The sequence below is a fragment of the Dermacentor andersoni genome, chromosome 4 (assembly GCF_023375885.2).
Source record: "Dermacentor andersoni chromosome 4, qqDerAnde1_hic_scaffold, whole genome shotgun sequence".
In the NCBI taxonomy this organism is placed as follows: domain Eukaryota; kingdom Metazoa; phylum Arthropoda; class Arachnida; order Ixodida; family Ixodidae; genus Dermacentor; species Dermacentor andersoni.
The window spans coordinates 159,083,478-159,094,182 of record NC_092817.1 but is presented as its reverse complement, the minus strand read 5'-3'; the positions used below and the strand labels follow the sequence as shown (position 1 = coordinate 159,094,182).

Here is a 10,705-nt window from a genome sequence, read left to right as displayed (position 1 = left end):
GTCTGGCATGTTGCCGTCGTACTGCGATATGCCCAGGCGGCGCGCCAGGCAGCGCAGTTGGGACAGAGGAAAACGCAGAAGCTCGTGTGGCTCGCCCGGAAGCGCGGCGCGCAACAGTGCTTCGACCAGCGGTGTGGCCGCCTGCACGTCGCCCAAGGGCCGATCGTCGAGCGCAGCCGACAGCGCTGGTGACGCGTACACCACGTTGGGCTCGGCGAAGTAGTCGGCGCGCATCGAGAACGGCTCGACCTGGTGTCGCGAGTCGAGGCCGTCTTCGGGACTGGCCGCCAGCCAGAAGGCATGGGCAGACTGCACTCGCAGGAGAGATTCGAGTAGGCCGCCCTTGGAGGGAGTGAGCGCAAGGCGTCCCGAGGCACACTCCTGCTGCAAGCTCGAATTGCCACCGCTGCCTTCTTGTAGCACCAGCCGCGCCTCGAGGAGTGCGCGGGAACGGCGCGGGCCAACATCTTTCTCGCGCCACGGGAGCGTCTCGACGACAAAGGCTGTGGCGCGTTGCGCAGCGAAGAACAGCGTATCGGCGCTGCGTCCCGGTCTGCTGGGAGGCTCGTATTTCGTCTCGCCCGGCTTCAGACCGGCAAAGAAGCGCAGCGCGTGCGGATGCAAGTGCGCGAGTAGCCGTAGGCAGCCAGCCAAGAGGGGCGATGGGCCCGCGTCCGCCCACGGCGCCAGCGGGAGCAGAAAGTGCGCCTCGGCCGGCAGCAGGGGTGCCAGGTGCGTAAGAGCCCGGTAGCCGAGATAGTTGAACAGCACCGCGGCGCTCACATTGCCCAGGATCTCTGTGGCGAGCGCCAACTGTTCGGGTTCGTGAACCAGCAGCGTCAGGTTCGCTCTGGCCAGCAGTGTCGAGTCGTCACGCACGATGGCAACGTACTCGGCCCAGTCCCATTGGCGCGACCGCGGCAAGTCAGCCAGCCGGATGAGTCTGGCGCCGTACACGAACACGTCGCGGGGCTGCGCCCGTTCCAGGGCCTGCTCGAGCTTGACTATGGCGGCCGCGGCGTTCCGGTACGCGCCGTTGCCTTTGGCGCTCGTTTCTTCGCCCCCTTGCAGCACGCCCAACGCCCTTTCGACGATTTGCAAGTAGCTGCCCAGATCTCGAGGCGGCGGCACCGACAGCAGGTGAAGGCGCAGCGGCAGCGGCGTGCGGTCCAGCTGAATCGTTACGCTGCCATAATGGCGTCGCAGCGAGAGGCGCACCAGCGGGAAGACGCCTAGGTTTAAGTCCAGCATGCCGGCCAAATCCCACGGCGATCGGTCGAGAGGCCGCGCTTTCGCCAGTGGCCAACCGGCCAGCCCGAGACGTCGCAGCAGCCGCGCCACCTGCTCCCAGTCCGTGGGTACCGCGGGGCCCATGCAGGCGCGATGCAGGTCGAGCCCTAGCAGTGCGTAGTGACCGGGACACGAGCCTCGCAGGAAGGTCTCCGAGAGAGTCGGGAAGGAGGACAGCGAGGCGTTGACCCTGGTGACGAGCGCCAGCGCTGCCTGTTGGTGCAGAAGCGGCCGGCCGTGACGGTGTCGCGAGCACACGAAATCGTAGAAGCTGCGGCACTCCACGGCTTCCAGGACGCTGGAACGCGCTGCTGCCTCAGTGCGGCTCTCCTGGCAGGACGTCGAGTTGCAGTCGGCAGCGGCGGCGGCAGCCCGGTGCCGGTCGCGGGTCACGGTGAGCGCGAAGAGCACCGTGCCCACGCACGACATGGCCCCAATGACGGCGATGGTGACGGCGGTCCGGTAACGCTTGAGCACCATGGCGCGCCGCTCAACGGTCGATCTTCTTCTGGAGCCACGCACAGGCGCCGCGCTAGCCGTGCGCGTGCGCCACTTTTGCCGATGTTGATTGCCAACGCAGGCTACCGATTCACTATGAGAATAGACCAAGAAGCGGGCGGTAAAGTGACAAGAAAAACGAAGTCTCTGTACTAATAGTAAGAATAATATTGTTGGTAATTAATTTTTTTCTTTTGAGTATACGCTTAACAATACAGTAATGAGAATCGCGTTTCGTTCAGCTGTCAGTCTGCTATAATAACCACAACGTTACGAAAGCAGTAGAGATTTTGACAGAAATTATCGTAGATGATCGTCAATTGCTTTTTTTTTTTGTGTTACCTGCTGCATATCCCCACGTGCTGGGCCGACTTGTCGAGAATGAAAAGTCGGAAGGGGCTGGCTTCACAGAGAGTTGGCTCGTGAAGGCTGGCTGCGTGACGCAATGCTTCCACTTAGCTCATTTCCTTCATTTACGATAAAGCACTTTGAGACGCGCGCGCAAGAGTCTGTGGTGTCTGAAGGTTGAGGGGCTGTAGCATACGGGTGGTGGCGCTTTGCTGAGTCTCAAGCTTTGTTCGTCGTCAAGTCCGCCGCGCGTCCATTCTCGAGATGCGCTACTTTGCATTGCCGCCTCACACAACTTCGCGTCGACCTACTCCGACAGCGCGTGACATCTACACGACTGAAAGCAAATACACAGGCGTACCAATTATTTTTCGAGTGGAGGGGCCAAAGCTCGCCTTTATATATACACATATATATATATATATATATATATATATATATATATATATATATATGGGGTAGCTTAATGTTATCACTCAGCGCAAGACGCGTCTGCCTGATTTGAAACTTAGTCTAACGTTATCATCGATACTATCTGCTTCGATAGTATGTTCTCACTGAACAGTGTGTAATCAGACTGTATGCGCGACACTAATTGTACAGTACTTTCTGGAAGGAACGCGCTCACCAACCATTATGCTCGAGCTTTCGACGAGTCATGTGTAGAGGTTGACGACCTCGACCCGCAGATCAGACTTTATATGATCGCCGACTGTGTTCGCCGCTAGCGTTGTGCTTCGAATGTCACTTGCTTTTAGGCCCACAAGTTAGCCCCCAATATAGAGGTAGTTTCGTCATTCAGAGTTCTGCTCCCTACGTTCTGGATAGTTAATTCAACGTGACGATATATATATATATACATATGCACTCGAAGAAAAAAAGGGCTAAAAGGGGTAGGGAGGTTAGTCCTTTTGGGGACTAACTGATTTGCCATAACCATTAGTCCTTTTGGGGACGAATTGACATGGGATGAACTGTTACTCCCCATGCGCTTACTCCTTCGGGGACTAACAGTTGCCCTTGCCCGATGCTCCTCAAGGGAGTAACGGTAATTTGTTCCGATGCTCCGCAAAGGCGGAATTAATGAAATTAGACATTTATACCCTAATAAAAGAATTAATGAGCTGAAAAAGAAAAGCGCCCGAGAGCAGGATTCGAACTCACGTCCTCTCGCTCACAAGTCAGTTACTCTAACCACTGCACCACGCCGCTTTTTTTTTTTTTCTTTCTTTCTTTCATGGTATTTATTACAGTAGCAAGAACCCGATATTCACCAGTTGTGCATAGTCAGAGAATAAAGAGCACACTGACAGTCACTCAGAGAAAAGGCATCGTGCATACTGTGGGTAGAAATGTGGTTCCACTTTAGAAGGGTGGTAAGGATAGGCACCTCACCAAAATGGGGTACCAGTCCGGCTGGGTATCAAGTTCATCATAAACCTGCTTTAGGTGTAGGGTCATTTGGATGAAATTCACCCTTGTAGGTACAACCGTTTCGGCGTTTCTGTCCATCATTCGCGTTTTCCACAAACTGTGCATTCCGATGAGAAAAAACATATCAAAAGGGGCACTATTATCAGTGGTCGGCAGCAGGTATCGCACAGTATGAGCGTTGATGTCAAAGTCTTTTTGTAAAGTCCGTTGGAGGACATCCCAAAATAGTATGGCGTCAGTGCAGCTAATAAAACAATGTTCAATCGTCTCTGGCACGTCACAAAGGCGACAGTTAACAGAAGAGACAAAGTTACCCTTTTTCTGTAGCCATGTTTTAACCGGTATGGTTTCACTATGAAGTTTATAAAAGAACGTTTTGCAGCAAGGGGATGCATACATTTTACGAACTCGCTTTAGAACATCGTGACCTGGCCATTGAATGTATAGTGATCGGTCAAATGGAGGCGGAAAAAGCATGCACAATAGATCTTTGTATAACGTTTTACGCGACGCAGAGTACAAGTATTCAGTGGAAAACCGAACTGTCAGGAAACGAATCGCCAAGTAAACTTCTTGCATGAATCCCCACAAGCATAAACGCGAAGAAAAATTCGAAGAAACAATTAAGTCGGGTAACGCATTAACAAGTGTGACTTGCATGAATGACCGAAGTATAGGATGCGATGTATCGCGAAAAAAGAGGAAACGAGACACTATTTGCCGCACATAAAGATGCACTAAACCCAGCCCACCTTCACTAACGGGCCTGAAAATATTGTCTCGCCTCATGGGCTCAAAAGTTGAAGACCATACGAAGGTTGCGAAGATTCGGTGAAAGCGTTGGATGTAGAGCCTGGCACAATGTATAACTTGCAATACATAGTAAATTTTTGTTGCCAAGAACTTATTGCAGGCCTCGGCTTTCCCAAAAATAGAAAGTCGGTGTGGAACGAATGTCTGGGCGTAACTTTGCAGGGCCGAAACTTGTTCTTTCCAATAGTGTGCGCTTAATTTATATGCGTCTAGCGGCACGCCGAGATACTTTGGCGGGACACCGGTCCAATTAACGCCTGCAAACTGTTCTGGTGTATAGCACCATGAGCCAAACCATAAGCCTAAGCTTTTTGCGGAGTTCATTCGTGCTCCTGATACGCTGCCAAATTCCTCTATTGTTGATACTACCTTTTCAACACTCGACTTATCCGTGCAGAAGAACGCTAAATCATCTGCATAAGCTAAGACTTTTACTTCATGACCCAGTATATTGAAGCCATGGATGTAACTCGACTGAATAACACTTAAGCATAGCGGTTCCAGATAAAGGGCGAATAGTAATGGGGACATAGGGCATCCTTGTTTTACCGAAGAGCAAATGGAAACGGGTTTAGAGAGTTGGCCATTAATAACTAAACGAGTAGTACAACACGTATAACAAAGCTTAACGCCTTTAAGCACAACGGAGCCAACATTGGCATGCTCCAGAAGAGTAAATAAATAGGAGTGACTGACACGATCAAAAGCTTTAGCAAGGTCTACCTGGAGCATTGCAAGCTGCTCAGTGGAACCGTAACAGTATTGAAGGAGTGTACGGGCGATATGTATGTTGGTTTGAATGGATCGGCCCCTAATTCCACACGTCTGATGGGAACCAATGAGAATTGACATCGCAAATTGCAATCTATTCGATAAAACTTTTGCAAAAATTTTATAATCCACATTTGACAATGTGATTGGTCGGTAGCTTTCAACAGAACGCAGTTTCTCCTTATCTGCACTTTTTGGAATTAAAACTGTGTGGGTTTTGCAAAAAGATTGCGGAAGGGCGTCTACCTCTAAACTTGTAATAAAAATGTCCAATAATATGGGGCTGATAATTGGTTTGAAAGCTTTGTAAAATTCACAGGAAAGTCCATCAGGGCCGGGTGTTTTCGACATAGGCAGCTGATCAATAGCTAGTTCAATTTCTTGGATCGTAAGGCTACCACTCATAACTGCACATTCATCATCCTGTAATGGTTTTACAAGAGATACAAAACTCTCTAAAACTTTTGCATCGTGATCATCCGGAGGGGCACTAAACAACATAGTGTAGAAAGTTTCGAACTGAGAAATTATGTCATTAGTATTTGTTAGAAGACTACCTTCGGAGTATATTTCCGGAATTACTTTGGAAACAGCGTGACGTCGCTCGTCAAGTAAAGCTTGACGTGTTGGTTGCTCAGATTGCAGAGCGCGCATGTTTCGAGATCGAATTCGCGCACCTCTGTAACGCAGTGCGTCATACTTTTGCAACTCACATTTAAGATTTTCTATGTCAACAATGTAAGTGCCTGGCATTTCGCATTCCATCTGATAAAGGTTGTGTAGGCTTTTAAGAAGTATTGTTTCTTCATTCTTTCTATGGAATGCTTTCAGCGATCCAATTTCTATAGCCACTGTACGAACCTCTTGTTTAAAGAGTTCCCAAGCTGCAAATAACGGCAAGTCAGTAGAAAAAGAATTTTTTAGGGTCATGCGCACGCGATTAATAAATTCCTGATCATTTAGGAGCTCAGAGTTAAGCTTCCAGAGTGCCCACTGTGGTCGGAAATTAGTTACAGATTTCTCACCAATTTTTGCGATAACCATGCAATGATCAGAGAACGAAACTGGGATAGTAGTGCAGGACAGTTCCCGGGAGAGGAGGGATGAAGAAACATAAATCCGATCAAGGCGGGCATAAGAGCGACCTTGAATTCGTGTATAAGAGCGAGCTCCCTGTCCCGACACTCCTATATCAATGAGCCCTGCACTTTCTAATAGGTTAGATAAAACTTCACCACTCCTGTCCCGCTGAGTGTTAATGCCGCTTCGATCGCACGGATCACATACACAATTGAAATCTCCCATTAACACAATGCAACGATCACAGTCCATTAGACTACGCACAGTATCAAAGAAGACAATTCGTTTTGCAGCGTCATTAAATGCATAGACGTTGACTAATCGCCATGGCACACCCTGCAACACAAAATCACAACATATATATCGACCTTCAGTGTCTACATGGTAACTAAGTGCTGAACAAAATAGGCTCTTTTTCAGAAACAGGAAACAGCCCGCGGATAAACCAAGAGCGTGTGAAACGCAGACGTTATATTCAGACAGAAAAGGTCGCAAAGCCCTTTCTGTCTCGTCATCACTCTCAATCTTCGTCTCCTGCACGGCGACGAAGTCGAGGCGCTTCCTAGACAAAAGCCGGCGAAGCTGCGCCTGTTTCTGCAAAGACCTAAGGCTTCGCACGTTCAAAGTTGCGAAGAGAAGTTGCTGGGACAGGGCCATGGTGACTACCCACTATTTAGACTTGATTCTCTATGCGGTCGGTCCTAGAGGGTAACGGCGAGGCTCCCTCCGAACTCTCACCAGGCCTCCTGGACCGTGATCGCCGGCACTTTCCTGAATGTGTCGATGTTTTGCGCCGACGTGCTTTTCTTGTGGTACTGGCCGTCTCGCTGTCCGTGCTTGACTCTGATCTGTTAGTCGCACGGCGCTTCGGAATTGACGTATCCGCGCTACTTCGGTTGTCCTCTGCCAGCACAGCGCACGTGTTGAGGTGCTTCGGTGCAGCAGATGAGTCATCAGCGGCTGTCTCATTCGCTGGCTGGGCGGCAACTGGCTGCGTGGTAGCGGGCGCTTCTTTCTCTTTGGTACTTTCCTTTTCCACGGGCAGTTCTGCGATGTCATTCTCTTTAACATGTAGAGGGGTCTTACTGGCACAGCTGGTATCCGCGCAAGAGGGAACGTCTCCCGTTGCATCGAGAACCTCAGTAACATCCATTATGTGTTCCTGCAAGCTTTCTTCTGGAGGCCTTGTCCTGTGCCGTAACTTGTCGGCGTATGTCACAACACATTCTTCATCTGTGTGACCAAAGCGTCGGCAGGCTTCACAACGTGGGGTTCTGCAGTTTAGACGAATGTGTCCAACCTTGTTACAGCGGAGACAAAGCGGGGGCCGGCCTGGGATCAATACAAGGCTCTGCACTCCACAAACGTGTAGCAGATGTGGAACGTCGCCCACGCCGACTCCATCGGCAAGAGTCAACACCACGTCACGATTGAGGGTACGCATTTGCTCCATTTCCGATACTCTCCAGCTTTCTACTGATATGGACTTCACTTTCCCGTAAGCCTGGAGCGCATCTCGAATGTAATCGTCTTCCAAACGCTCAGGAAGCCATAAAAGCTTCATTTTTACTTCCGTGGGCTCGGGGTCAATAACGAGGCAGCGTCTACCTTTTACGGATAATTCTCCGCACGTGACTAGCTTTGATTTTGTAATTGATGATTTGCACGTCACCATCCACACGTGCGACATCTGAAATTGTCCGATGGAACTTATTTCCTTCAGGTCAATAACGTTCCGAAGGGCGTCTCTGAAGTCTTGGGCTCTGTACGGTCGACCACTTAAGTCAGCATGCAGGAAAACGGAGTCCGCAACCAGCTTACCGGTAGGAAGACGGGTAACACAACACGGTAGTCATTGCTGCTGGCTGAAGCCTGAGCAGCACCTCGGCCAGGGGCCGATAAAACCTTTGGAGCGGAGAACATGAAAAAAGCGACCGTTCGGAACGCCGCTTGGATGTCAAGACGGGATATTTAGACAAGGTTAAGCATAGTAACGCAAGTGCGGCAATGTAAAAGCGACTCCGTATTTTGTGTAAGCTATGCAATGAGAGTCTAACGTTGAGTGTACTTGCAACCATAAGCGACTGCGGAAAGAAATCAGCCCGAGTGTTCTTAGCGTGATTTAAACTGAGGCACTACGCCATACGTGTAGCGAGCTCAAACGGGGCACCGAAGACAACAGAGAAGGCCAATTTCTCTCTTGCTTAGCGTGTACCGTTTGAGCTAGACATCGCTTCAGTTCGCAACCTCCTTGGAACGGAAGGAACTTAGGTACTATTGACCAAGAAAATCTAGCCGTCTATCAATGACTTGCGCGTTTAATGTGTATCGCTCACTGATGGGGTGCGCACGAAGGGCATGCCTCTTCACATTCCAGTTCTAAGTTTCAGGTAATTTTCTCAAGAAAAGGCAAGGTGCTGCTTTACATGTAGTTCAATAGACAATGCACGAACTTCGAACCATTCACGATTTATAGACAATATCGTTTTCGCCGCATCGCTCCATGACACGGAGGAAAACAGCCAAGTGCCTGGGGAGTAACTGTTGCCGTTCGTCCTCCCATTGCTCTCTTTCCGACCACGGACGAAACACTTACTCTCTGAAATTTGCACACGGCACGCACATTCATGCAGTTAGTCCTTTGAGGGACGAAAGCGCCCTTTTTAGGACTAACGGCGCAGTTACTCCCGTTTTCCCCGGGATTTTTCTTAGAGTGTATATATATATATATATATATATATATATATATATATATATATATATATATAGCATTAAAAGAGGCTGGACGTGCGGATCCAACTTTTTCGTTAAGAGCTAATAATCACGCATGATGAACGATTACAATCCAGTGTTACAAAAGTTCTTTGAGGCATATCGCTAAACTGAGTAAAAAAAATCGCCATAAATCCAAGTAAAGCTCTCAAGTCAATTTGAAATAACGTAGAAGTTTTGGAACTCTCTAAGCTAATGCGAACTAAATCATTTGCCTAAACGCTTCAGGTTTGCCTAATACCCGTACAAGTGAATAATAGAGAATGAATTTGCGAACAGGGTGCAGGCGGTTTTTATTTATTTATTTATTTATTTATTTATTTATTTATTTATTTATTTATTCATACTGCAATCATTTCGGAAATTTCGGCAGGCTTAGTTATAATGCAACACTGATTGCATTTTTAAAGTTTTTGTAACAAATGCCAGACCTAACAACATTAAAATGTAAAAAGCACCATCGTCGACGCCATGAACTACTAAAATATTGTGACAAATATTAGACGTTATTTCATTAGTCAAGACGCACAAACACAAATATTGCCCTGACTTTGTTCTGTAGGGGCGCTTCTCTATATTCGCATGAAAATAATGATTCTTATCGCAATACAAATGGAATGTTCATGCCTATTATTCGCGAAATATCCATGTAATGGCGGCCAAAACTTCACCTGCCACTTTTGTGTTGGTACTGCTGCCAGTAGGTCACAATAATCGAGTGGGTCGAAAAAGTACGGCTCTAAAAAATCGCTCGACGACTACATAATTGCATTCTGTTCAGGTCAGTCCTGCCCCAAAATAAGGCGCGAATGATGGATCGTAAAACTGTTGCCGTCATTGTGAGAATTGTGAGCGATCTCTAAAAATCGGGCATGTTACGATAGAGTTGTAGAAGTTGGCAGGTATGAAATACAGACGCAAATCATAGCATACAAACGAAAAAAAAGAACGACACGGTTTCATGACACCAATTTTGAAACAAAAGAGTCAACACTAGGTTGAAGAACTTCATCATTAGTTAGACTCTTCAAATCGTTAATTCTCGGAAAGAAGGAGTACTCGAAGCAATTTAACGATGTGCGTTTGTGGTTATGCATTTGTTTAGTGGCGCATCTAGATGACAAAAAGAATGTTTTTGATGTGTCACTGTTGTAGTGCCCATAAATTAGCTGGTAAAAGCGTCCCATGCAGCGGTAAAACAACAGTTTTAAAAGCGAACAACCGAACAGCAGCGTTTGATAGATTTAAAGCTCTTAAGAAAAGTTTTAGAAGAAACGTTTTAAGAATGGCTTGCGGCCTGGATTAGCTGTAACGTGGTCAACTTGCTTTGACCAAGAAGGACATTGATCCTATGTGCTAAGTATTTCAAGTGAACTGTTTCAGCAAGAAGCCGAATATATGCGCAATAGCTAAATTTAAATGTTTTTGTTTCAGAGTTATAGTCATAATGGTATTTTCGAAATTGATTTCCATATCGCCAGAACTGACACCATTTAATAATTTTCTACAAGTCTCGATTCAGTTTGTGTTCGCCAGAAGCATTTCTGATCTCCGCATAAATAAGACAATCGTCAGAGTGCAATTAAATTTTAACTGAATAATCGATTAGTATGTCTATAATGAATATAAGAAAGAAAAACGGCCCAAGCAATGATGCTTGTGTGATGCCAGTATCGTGAAAGTCATACTGAAGAGTGAT

General features: G+C 47.7%; 1 protein-coding gene across 4 annotated transcripts in view; it reads left to right on the top strand.

Moving 5' to 3' along the window:
* The first annotated feature begins 1,855 nt into the window (after positions 1-1,855).
* LOC126537982 (glucoside xylosyltransferase 2-like) overlaps positions 1,856-10,705 on the top strand; it is a 51,245-nt gene continuing 42,395 nt past the window's right edge. For 3 of the 4 annotated variants that reach the window (XM_055074583.2, XM_055074582.2, XM_055074584.2), the window contains exon 1: positions 1,872-1,946. The gene's annotated coding sequence lies outside the window, so the exon portion shown is untranslated. Of the gene's footprint in view, positions 1,947-10,705 lie in introns of all 4 variants that reach the window. The other variant, XM_055074585.2, reaches the window with a different exon arrangement.